We start from the raw sequence: 12,713 nt of genomic DNA, 5'->3' as shown, positions 1-12,713 counted from the left end.
CTAAAACTAAATGTTTTATGTGTAAATATCATGTTTTCCTCAACAGGAAAAAATGCAGCATTATGTTCATTCTCACTGATTATCTTCATGCAATCTCAAAAGTCTTGAGCTGGTTTGAGTTCCTGTTTAGACAGATTTGCAGAGTGAGCAAACCTTTAGAGTCAGTCTCCATCAGCTAAATTCACCTGCAAACCAATTTTTAATTTCTGCTTTTATAAAAACAAATAGATAGTACTTTGTCCCAATAAAATACACAGAAGTTTGAGGTCGTAATGTGACAAAATGTGATACAGTTCAAAGAGCATGAATACTTTGCAAAGCACTGTTAAATATTAACCATCAAAGCCACTGTGTCTCCAAGCTAATTTTGTCATGAAAACTTTCCAACTCAGGATATTTACGTTCTAAAATTTCACCTATTTTCCTCCTTAAATCTGTTTTATTCATCTCCAACATTTGTCCATCTATCCACCTTCTAGTTTTTCCTGCGTTACAGGAACTATTTTAAAATGAAAGAGCTTCTTTTCATTCTCATGTTGGACATCTTTGTTTGAAATATTGCCCAAATAGCTTTTTGATAGAGCAACATTCAGGTGCGGCCCACTCAGCCACAATTCAGAAAAACGATCCTGCGTCTCCCTCTGAGGACAGTCTTAATTTATCAAAACATCTTTTCTCATGATGCAAACTGGCACACAAACATATTCCCTTTTGGTCATGGCATCAAAAAAAGATCCAAAAATATACATGTGCAAAAATACCCCCAAGATTTATTCCCACCTCCACCTGCAATTAACATATACAGAGAGCCGTTTCTTCCAGAGAAATCTATTTATGTTGCCATAGAGCTGCTCTATTTAATGTGAGCCACTTCATCTTGCTGCCAACATCCAGCAAATCCTCAGTGGTATTTTCTCCAGCAGTAAAGCAGCAGCGAAGCTGAGCAGCTTGTTTTATTAGCACCTGGATGCTGTTACAAACACAGGAGATCACGGAAAAACCACCTACCTTTCAAAATATATAGATATTTTTTTGCTTTTATTGTTGCTTCAAATGTTATGTGAACTGTTAAAGCATAGAGTTGTCCATTTTTAGAAATACACTGTAAAACATTTGAAGGTGGTTTAAGTTGAAAATGAAAGTCAACCTGCTGCCTTGAAAATGTAATTTAAGTCACAAGAAAATTGTTTTGGTTTAAACTCAGAAATTAAAGTTCATGAAGTTGATTTAACAACAAGAGACAAGTTGTCTAAACATTGTTTTTTAACTTTATTAATCTTTAATTGTGAGTTTTAACTTAATGTTGTAATTTAAACCAAACAATTATTTCACAATATGCAAGAAAACAAAACTGTCCTCACCCAGTTAAAGAGCCACATTTCTCTATTATCTTACAATATCAAGTTAAAATAAATATTTATTTTACTTTAGAATAATTTAAATTCTTGTTGGAACTAAATTTCTGATCTGATGATGAATTTTATTAAACATTCCAATGAATTCAGCTCAGAAACATTTAGTGTGATCAGGACATTATCCTCAAGCTTTGCTAACTGAGAATTGCATTAAAATGAACATTTAATAAAACACCAGAGTCAGATCAACGTGACGCACTTCCACCTCAGGAGGAGACAGAAACATGCCGCTAAGCATTCTGGGAAATAGTTCCCACTCCTGTCTTTTTCTACTTTCAGTTTTTTAAGTGCAAACCTAAAAACTCAGTTTATTCAACTCTTGGAGGTTTGAATAAATGAATAACAAGTTAACACAACTTACTGCTGCTGTAAGTTTATCTTTCACACAAACTCACATTTAGGTTCAGAATCTAAAACCGGATACATTTATTTGACTTAAAGTGTAAAAGATAGTAGACACAACTAAATGTGGCTTAAATGTTTTAGAGTGTAAGAAGTTGCTAGACTGTTTTTTATTCTCACTTTGTAAAACTGTCAAGACCTCCTTTCTTCATCCTTGGATCAATCTGGACGGTTTGTGAGATAATTAATAAGGGAAAAGTATCGTCATGTTCAGTTAACCTACAGTCTCTCCTACACGAGCTTTATCCAAACATGAGGAGGTAAATACTGTGTGCTGTGATTTATTGCATGGTGGACAGGAGAAGTGGCTTTTGCATTTCATCTTCTGTTTATTCATCACTTTAGAGTTTCTAGTCATCCAGTGCCAGTGATCTGTTACAGGTCCACACTGAAACCTCGCCAAACACAAACAACAAAGCAAAAATCTTTATTGCATTTCTTTGCCTTTACACAATTAATGAAGAAATAATGTACATTTATATGGTTCAAATATAACACATTAATCAGAGATGAATACGCACCATGTCTCACAGTGGAATGGTATTTTCTGGATGACATGCAGAGCTACTTTCCTGTCATGGTTTGTTTAAATCTGGACCCAAGAGCAGCAGGCAAGAGATGGAGTTGAGTTGTGAATATTTAATGAAAAAGCAAAGAATCAAATGTACATGAAGGTGAAAGTCCAAGGGAGCAAAAAGAAAATCCAAAACAAAGTCAGACTGGAGATACAGGTATGTCACAATAACACCAGGGATAAATGAGGAAAGTGACAAGACAAACCGACTGACAATGAGGAGCTTAAATACTGGGAGGTTGATGGTAGGAACAGTAAACCTGGGCTGATGAGGAAACTGATTACAGGTGTGAGGAGGGAGTGAAAGCAGAATGAGGAGGAGAAAGAGAAAATGACAGGGATGGGAGAGTAACACGGGGGGAACAAGCAAAATGCAAACACTAAGGAATAATCAGACCAAACAAACCTAATAAAACCAGAAACAAGAAATAAACATAACTACAATCACTAAGGAAGGACAGAAGTGGAAAACAAGGCAGAACTAAACAGAAGAAACTAAGGAACAACAAAAATGACAAAAATAAAAAATGTAGGGCAATGAGAATGTGGCCCTACATTCTGGTTCTGGTTCTGTTCTGCATCCCCAGAACCAAAAACAGATGAAACACGGAGGCCCTTGAAATCTACTTTAAAAACCCGCCTATTTGCTTTTGAAACATAATCACTTAAAAATTAATCAACCATCTGAAGTGTAACGAAGCCAAAATGTAACATTTCAATTGTTGAATGTTTGTTCTATGACTGCATTTTTGTGTTTTTATGGTGTAAAGCACTTTGAAATGCCTTGATACTGAAAGGTGATATACAAACCAAATTTGATTGATTGATTTGATACATTCTGACACTGTAGGGCCATAGAGTGACTTTTTATGGTGAACTGCTTAGTGTTACTGTTTGTAGCACTGTGACCTCACAGCCAGGACGTCCTAAGTTTGAGCTGAGTCTTGCTGTGGGTACTTCAGCTTCAGCTTACAGGAGATTCTTCATACCCACAGCAGTCCGCACCTACAACTAATTACAAAAACCTTTATGATACCAGTTGCAACTATTATTAACCCTTTCATGCATAGTGGTCACTACAGTGGACTGCTTTCTAAAAGCAATTTTCTTGTGCTTCTCGTGGGTTTTTATGTTATAAATGCACACAGACCACTGAAGTGAACATTAATGCATCATAAAATACACTATCAACTTCTGGCCATCAGCTGCAAATGCAAGAAATAATTTTTTGTTAAATCCAATATGGCCGACAGACAACAAAGCATGCCAACCGACCCGGTCTCTCCTTCTACTGTAGACGACTCTTGCAGGTGAAAAAAATATTGTGACATCAGATAACCCCTAAAGAACAATACTACTGTATTTTTCAAATAACAACTTTGTATTTGGAGAAAATTACAATTGATCACCTAAAAAAAAAAAAAAAAAAATTCCTACCGTTCTTTTTAATGCCTTAAGAAAAAAAAAAGAAAGAAAAGAATCCTGACACAATGCATCATAATTCATGCATGAAAGGGTTCATTTCTTTTTTTTCTGATCTGATTTGTGTTTACACTTTTTTTTTCTGTGCGCACTTGTTTTCGTTTTACGGTAGGAGCAGGCGCGTTTGTCCCCGCTCACTGCTGTGTTGTATTACGGCAGTGTATTGTTCACTGCCTCTGACTGAAAGCACGGAGCGCCTCCACGAGCTTCCCCACAAACTGCTCACCACAATCCCGGTGAACACGGCTAACGTTCCCGTCGATCAAACTCCGGATCCCGCCTCGCTCCCCGCCGTAAGTTACTCTTTCTCACACTCCGTTTGTTTTCGCCGTGTTCATCGCTCTCTTTACGTCAGACCACACTTTTAATTTGTGATGCTTCGCGCTTTGTTTCTTATCCGTCCGCATCTCTGTGGTTAAATATTAAACTGCTCCCTTTAAAATGTAACTAATACGGGATGTTTATGGCTGGAAAGTCGTTTAAAGGTGGTTTTATTTTCACCAGGTGCTCAGAGTTGTCTGTTTTTGCTCATATAATTTCTTTTGAATGGAAAGTATCAGAGTAACACAGCTGGGTGATGGAACTTAACCGAGAGCAGTGAGGGAGGCTGCGTTTGATTTTTCTGAATTTCAGCAGCAGATTATCGATAATTACCAACACGCACAACACGGACCATGTTCTCCACGGTGCTATTTTTATAGCTTTGCTCTGAATAAACGCCTGAGCCGCCTCAACCCCCCCACTCCACCCAACAAGTGTGAAGTTATAATGGAGCCAAGGTAAAAATATTACCGGGGTACTCATCATTTTCATGCCCAATTAAAGTCTTTCCTGTTTCTCATTTCATCTCTTCTGCTTCATTTATACATGTTTGGGTTAAAAGATGAAAATAACCAAGCTTGCTAGTGCAGTAGAAACTAAAAATAAAACTGAATACTAACTACTTTTTATCTGATTCATGGTAGCCAATAAGCTGCATTTAAAACAAAATTGTGACCACAGCTCTGCTTAGCTTTGCTGCTGCGGCGTTTATGTTAAAATGACATGATCTGTGTACGTTTCTGCCACTTCCCCTCCTAAACTTTGCTTAAGATGACCCTTAAATAAAACAGACAGGACCATACATTGAGTCCAGGGTTGGGAGTGGTAATTCAGGCTGTTTTGTGAGTGTGCAACAGTTTTTCTCCCCAACCTTTGGTGTGTCAAGGCTTGTTCGTTCATGTTGTCAGGGAAGATTTCAAATCTGTTTCCAATGGGCCGATCTTTTTGGCGTTTTCTTCCTGAGTTTTTTTTTTTTTTTTGTTGCTAAGGTAATTTTATTTACATAGCACATTTTCAGCAACAAGGCAATTCAAAGAGCTTCACATGAATTGGAAGGAAATACAAACAAAACCAAAAGAAAGACAAAACTGTAAAGTACCAAACTAAGTATTGGTTCCCCATGTTTAATAAGAATAAGTAGTCCATAACATATAAGCTAATAGGCAAGGTTTCCCAGGAAAACTTGCTAAGCCTGGTGGTTGGGTGGTAGTTCAGTCATTCATCCCGTCGTGTTTTTGAGTTAAAAAATGTTTAAAGTTGGCAGGAAATTTGGAAATATCACCTGATAATTATGTGTAATTGAAAGATTAATACCTGAACACCAACTATAAAATTTAAAAAAATGCAGACATTTTAAAAAGACTTGAATAAATAAGTAAAGCTTAGCCTGGTGGGGGCACAAGTAAAGCCTGGTGGCCCGCCAGGCTTATATTGCACTGGAAGAAACCCTGAACAGGAGTTTTTTAAGTTTGCTCTGGAGTAGTGAGGTATAAAACTAAGTATTGGTTCCCCATGTTTAATAAGAATAAGTAGTCTGTAATTTATAAACTAATAACGGTTTCTCTGGATCTTAAGTTTGTTCTGAACTATTGTGGTATAAAACTAAATATTGGTGAAGTATAAAACTAGATGTTGGTTCCGGTTGTTCTGGGTTGAGTTCTAGTGTTGTATAAAGCTAAATGTTGATTCTCGGTGTTTGATTCTTGTTCTGAGATGTTAAGTGTTAAACTAACAGAAGTTTCTCCAGGTCTTGCTATGATATTAAAAGTAAAAATCTAATCGCATTAGAAAACCTTAGCTGGAAAAAGAATGTGAATTTCCTTTTTCAACAACACTACAGTTATAATAAATATAAATTTTTAATGAAAAATTTCACATTGACTCTTTAGCTTGTTTTTTAAAGCTATACTTCAGTGCACAGAATGTTCTTTTCACTAATGTTGGAGGTTATTTATGAGGACTAATAGATAAAAACAACTAGAATTAACAAAGTTTCAAGTGAATTTTGTTAGCTTTTGTAAACACGATGGTGAAGAGATTTCTAAACAAGCTAATTTTAATTTCACCAAGTTCTTGAACGTCCTTAAAGGGCCATTTGTAGCAAAATGTATTCATAAAGCTACCTATTAATAAGCTGTTAAAGTATTGTAGCCATGGGAGAAATATTATTTCTTTCTTCTCCCGGGTCTTGGTGGTATAGATGGTTCTGCAGATGGATGGGCTCCCCGGTTCCACTCAGCCCATTGTCAGCCAGTCTTCTCTGGAAATCGCTCTTGATGGCTGTGGCAGAGGGTGTGATTGCTTCACAGCTCCCAACAGGATATGGAATTGGTACTTTAAAGCAAAAATAAAATCTCACTAAAAAACAAAACTCTGCTTTATGAATTGCACCCAAAATATCCGGAAGCCTACGTTGCGCATGTCAACCTATTATTAGTTTATCTATTTTACATTGGCTTTTATACACCTAAATTCACTGACGGATCAAATTGAATTTGTTTTGTTTCTACATATTTGACCAAACTTGTGAAACTGTTTGGTCAAATTGGTGTATGTGAATGTGCTTTACTGGTGCAGAATTATCAAATACATTTGTTATCTAGTTCATTTATGTCTGTCTATTTTTAAAGGAAATGTTTTAAAAGTCCATGTTTAAGGCTGTTTTTCTATATTGGATTGGTATCGACCAATACTAAACCTCAGATATCGGTATTGGTATCGGAAGTGAAAAAAGTGGATCGGTTCATCCCTAAAAAAAAACAAAACGTCTGTTTTATAGAAAATGAGCTATGTGAGATAAATGTTTTAAATAAGAAGAATGATGCAGTTCTGTCAACCAGTTCACATTTTTGCATATTTTTCTTGTTCTTCATTTCATAAGTCGTGCGATATTCTCAAGGCGGCAGTGTCTGTTCATGTCGCTGCGGTCGTGTTGCTGTAGCTTTCAGGCTTTTCTCTGGCTTGGGTTTTTCAAAGGCTGCTGTGCCCTTTTAACCATTTTAACCACCACACTGTTTTATGTTTACACTGCTCACATAGTGGTGAATGGGAACAATAAGGGGTCGTATAAAGGTACACTGCAAAACACAAAATCTCACCAAGTACTTTTGGTCTAGTTTCTGGTGCAAATATCTTAGTAAACTTGAGATAAGACAAACCAACTTACAAGTAACTTTTTAACAAGATATAAAGGCTGATTTTAAGCAGCTAATTCCTTAATTAGGGCTGTGTAATAATAACGATTTTGCGATATATATATCGATATTTTCTTTCCTGGAAAAAAATCGATATTCATCCACAAGTATCGTAACATCCAACTGTCACCTTGCTCACTCACTGCTTGCTTCGCCGGGAGAGTGATTAGGTCATCAGGCTTAGACAGATTCCTTCAGATGTTAAGTGTCAAGGTTTTAAAAGGTATCAAACTATTCAGAGCAGGTACTTGGTTCACTTTATTTACTTTACAAATGCATGTAAGCTACAGTTTGTACTGTTTCAATTAAAAGAAACATGTTTTCTCACCACTTCTTTGATTCATTTTGTCCAGCTGTCGACTTTTAAGTCTGTGTCCAACCAGAGCCAGGTATTGTGTAGTTGGTGCTTTGAATCAGTTTTCAGTTAAATTAATTCAATCCACTCTATAACAGTCACAAAATGTCACCAAAATCACTCTGTCCCTCTAAAATCTTTCAGAAAATCGCAAAAGTGTATTGAATTGTATAGCTTGCTGAATATCGCAATATATATTGTATCGTGAGCAGAATATTGTGTATGGTATCGTGAAATTATTGTATCACTACAGCCCTATCCTTAATATTGATGAAAAAGTACTAGCTTATGTCACTATCAACGAGCGTTTTGCCGTTACCTAGCAACCCCAGCCACGACCAGGACGTCACCTAGCAACCCAGTTCTAGTTCCACTGGCAGATTATTTTACTTGCAACAAAACATTTTTCCCATGATGGGGAGCAAGGACTTTTCCATAAATATTAAACCTCTTTTTCAGGAAAGTCAACCTCATTTTAATTTTGAGTCATGTCAAAAATCTGAATGTTCTTAAAGGGCCAGTTGTGCCAGAATGTGTTGATAAAACCCATTAAATTGTTAAAATATCAATAAATAGCAGCTTTTTACAGCATTCAATATGTGTTTCTTAAATCTTTTCACACTGATCAGTTCATGTCTTTTGATTCCTTTTTTTTTTCCAAATCAAAATCAGAGATTTTGTGATGCTAATTTAGAAATATTTGTAAGGAATTTTTTTTTTTTTTACAATATTTGCTCTAATGTATGATGTTAAATGTGACTTTTATCAATCACTGTATTGGTCACAGATATAACCTGACATCAAGCAGTCACTTAAACCCAAAGTTTTTGTCCAATTTTGAGAAAAATGTCAGTAGAATTGGGAAAAGAAAATGGGGGGGATCTGTTGATTTTTTTTTTTTGTGTGTGAATTTTACGGATTTGTGAAAAACTGGTGGGACTTACTGATGTAATTTGGAGTCTTGAGGGCCACATAAAAGTCTACGACGTCCCAGATTTGCCCCCGGGCCTCGAGTTTGACATATGTGCCCCATTTCTTGGTGAAAAGTTACTTCTAAGTTATTTTGTCTAATTTCAGGTTTACTTGTATATTTGCACTAGAATTTTGATCAAAAGTACTTGATTTGGTGTTTTTGCAGTGCACCAGGCTGGACTCGGCTGGTGACATTTTTTGGCTTGTTTTCTCTCCTGGTTCGGCTTATTAAATTCACATTTCGTCACCTTCAGAAACCCTGTAAACGACCTCCCAGCTTTTATCCCAAGTTTCCCTCTAATGGCGCTAACAAGCTTAGGAGTGCCAGACAAATGGAAATGTATCATGACCTCACATTTGCTGCACAAAGTCCTGCATGTGGGCATTGCAGCACACGGGATTGAGGGTTAGGCCTCTTGAGGCAGAAGTACCCCTCTGAGAGTTACAGTAAGCCGTATAAATGGAGATGCGTCTCTGTTTGCTTGGTTGTGATGCAGCCTGCAGGACTGAACTCGGCCTCAGCGGGTCTCGGGGGTCCTTCACACTTTTTGTTGACCTGGATGACAAGAGCAGATGGAAAACCCCTTTCAGCTGTAGCTCCTTTTGAAAAGACACGGTGCAGGAGCAACACAGTGGACAGATGCTAAGCTAAGTAAATGCTGTGGTTTAGGAATATAATCTGTTTTTCTCATACCACATCTGATTTTAATAAACAATTTTCATTAAAAAAATGTACAAAAACGTTTATTTAACAAAAAAAAGAAAAGCTTTTTAGTGTTTTTTTTTATTTACTGAAAAAAATGACAAATTATAGAAAATATTTTCACGAAGTGGTTTTTATTTCAATAATTTTTTATCTGAGTTGTGTGGTGGTGTCTTCTGGTCAGGCTAAAATGTTTTTATTTAAATACAGGAATATATTAGCAGAGGATCTCAATGACTCGACTTTTATTTTGGTAAATCACTGGAGCTGAAATTAAATATGTCTTGGTTACTTTTTATTTTCTGCAATTTTTAATAATTTCTTCTTTGCATCAAACATAATTTTGGTTTAATCATTTTTCTACCTGTCTCGGGAAGCACTTTGCTCAGCTGAGGCTGTTGTAAATGTAAAATGTAAATAAAATTTTACTTGACTTGAGAATAAACACTCAATATTACCAGAAGATCATCTTAAAATTATGATGATAAAGTCGTACTGATGAGAGATAAAAAGCTTTGATGACGTCTGATATGTTCAGTCTATGTGGTTATTTGTTCAAAACAGATTTGTTTGCTCCAGAGTCTCAATATTACTCATAATTAATTGATGCCCTTATGTTTAAAATAATGAGATGATTTATTATTATTTTATCTGTGAAATTCACTATATGCTCGACATTTCTCACTTTATCTGTTGTTGTTTATTTTATTCTCATAACTGTATTTTTTGTAACATGAGTTAATTCTCATAATTAAGAAATAGTTTGGCTCTGATCCTTCATTGTTGAGTTAATGTGACAAACTCTACATTTAATGGTTTAAACTCCTAATCAGGACCATTAGCGGCAGTGTAAATGTATTTTCTCTTGTTTCGGAGCCACAGTTCTGTGGGAATCATTTCATCTCTTTTCTGTTATTCTGCCTGTTTAAACAGATTTTTATAGCTATAAATTATATGCATTTCATGACTACGTAGACTCTTATTGATTTATGTTAAAAATAATCTCTTTTCCTTGAATTTTGTCTGATTTGAGTATGATGTGCTAAATAGTTCTTGGTAATCTGAACTGTTCTACATTTATTTATTTGTATCAGTTTTTCTTGAGGGCAGAAAAACTTTTTAAACACTTAAACCAATCTATGAGTGAATTTGGCAGATTATTTATCCTGTGCAGCTGTTTTTTCAAACTATTAAAAATCTCTTTATGGATTCATTAACTCTTCGTTTCTGTTGGTATTTGTTTGGTTCACATCTTTTTTGGAGACGTCTGTAAATTACTAAAGTAATTGCAAATATGAAGATGTTGTTTTTTGATGCGTTTAATCAACAAAGAACTTGTCTAAAAGGCTTGCAGTCATTTGAAATGTGCAGCACTCAGCTGTGTTTTGCAGTCTGCTGGGGTTTGTTTTGAGTCTGTTTGTTTTCATACTTTCACTGGAATATCGTCATTGTTTTGGCTGCTGGCTTGTTTGGCTCTGCCAGACGCTCAACTTTCTTCTGCAAAAGCTCTGCAAATGGGTTTTGTCTTTTAAATGCTTTACTCTCCAGAGACTAATGGCGTATTTTGATTTTAAAGATGTTTCTTTTGTGAAACTGTCGATGGTTAAATGAGCATGTTACCAAACAGGGTACCGGTAATAATGTCACATCTGACCTCAACTGTGATTTTATATTTTCTTTCAATCATTTCACCTTTTTTTCTTTCATTTAGATTATCTTTTTCGTATGGATTCCTTGCATGTTATTGTTTTATATCGTGAAATTTCGTGCATGCGCACAACGCCGGAGGGCAAAAAGTCGATTCTCTTACATGCCGTCCGTAGCCGCGCTGCCGCGTTAGGAAAACTCCGTTAACTAAATGAAACCTGGAGATGTTGGTATTATTAATTTATCGCATTTAGACACAGCAAAGGGAAAAATAATGCAGAAAAACCGTTAAAGAACAACTCAAAACCGCTTTTTTCTCGCTCTCTGTTTCATCTGTGCAACATACAGACTCGTTGCCATAGCAACTGACAACAACGCCACTCTACATATCAGGATTCAATACCAAAAAAAAAACAACACTCGAACGTTTCCCACACAAAGAACAAAACATTCTGTCCGTTACAGTTTTATGTTTTTAGGCTTGATGTTTATTTTGCGGTTATTAATAAGTGATTGTTGTGCTAGATTAGCTACCGCTGCTACTAGCTGAGCTAACATTGTGATGGTTGGTTAGCTAATTTAAACACCTGCACTACTGATAATCTGTCAGAGTTGATGTTTACGCCGCCATTTTTTTTATTTTGTAGCTGAACTGAAACACAATGAATTCTACATCACAGCTACATGTTACGGTTGTCAAAGTCAAGCTAGCATAACTGAATTATTTGCCTCTTCCTCATTATTTGTTTTCTTAATTAAAACTTTTTCCTGACCTTATCTAGTTGACATAGTGGTGAACCACTGAGTCCCCTTTTCTTTTATATATCAAGCATATATTTAAGATTTAGCACGTTATCTTGATAAGTTAACAGCTAAAATCAATGCTAGTCATCGTTAGCAAGCAGCTTTTTGCAGAGAGATGGAGATCTTGATGTCGCGCTGCGAGGGGTTCATACCATTCTAAACATTTACCTGGTTTACTGGGTTTTTTTATTTCAGTGAAAACTTTTACTGGAAGTTTTAAGATGGACACAACAAAGACAGAAAACATCTTTTTAATTGTTGAAATTTCTCCCAGGGAGCCACTCACCGGCTGAAATCCTTCTCTTTTTCTCTGATTTAATTTTTAAAATAAAGAACTCTCTTTTGCCGGTGCCTTAGTTTGAGAACATTTAGTTCCAACTGAACCAACAACTTTAGCTCGTTTTCTTTTTGACCAATCGCCTAAAATCTGTATTTAATTAAAGGTTTCTCTTAAGTAGTTTCCTACTAATTGACCTTGAAGACTGCAGATTTAAAATGCATCACACTCTTGTGATGTGTGACCATGAACTAATCTGCCTTTGGTCTACACTACATTGCTATTTTTAACAGGCATTTTTTAGGTGAGCTTGTTGAGGTCATGGAGGTCATTGCTTTTTAATCCAACATTGAACCAGTTGGAATTGAGTCCGTATGCAGTGGATTAACTTTGAGAATTAAGGGCTTGTTGCTGCAGAAGAGTTGGAGATTAAAGTGTTACAAACAAGGCCTGAATTATAACAAAAAACATTAGATTACTGTGGATTATGACTCATTTGATTATGTATTAACTACAAGCACACAATTATACTTTAATTAGTTTGAATTATGAAGTATTAAAATTCTG

The 12,713-nt window shown here is 35.9% G+C and overlaps 1 protein-coding gene across 1 annotated transcript in view; it reads left to right on the top strand.

The window, feature by feature from the left end:
• The first annotated feature begins 4,038 nt into the window (after positions 1 to 4,038).
• LOC103466400 (tumor protein p53-inducible protein 11) overlaps positions 4,039 to 12,713 on the top strand; it is a 54,889-nt gene continuing 46,214 nt past the window's right edge. Inside the window, exon 1 of the mRNA XM_008411938.2 lies at positions 4,039 to 4,166. The gene's annotated coding sequence lies outside the window, so the exon portion shown is untranslated. The remainder of the gene's footprint in view (positions 4,167 to 12,713) is intronic.

The sequence above is a fragment of the Poecilia reticulata genome, linkage group LG6, assembly GCF_000633615.1.
Source record: "Poecilia reticulata strain Guanapo linkage group LG6, Guppy_female_1.0+MT, whole genome shotgun sequence".
NCBI lineage: Eukaryota > Metazoa > Chordata > Actinopteri > Cyprinodontiformes > Poeciliidae > Poecilia > Poecilia reticulata.
Note: the sequence above shows the minus strand (reverse complement) of the source record. Positions and strands in the feature narration are given on the sequence as shown.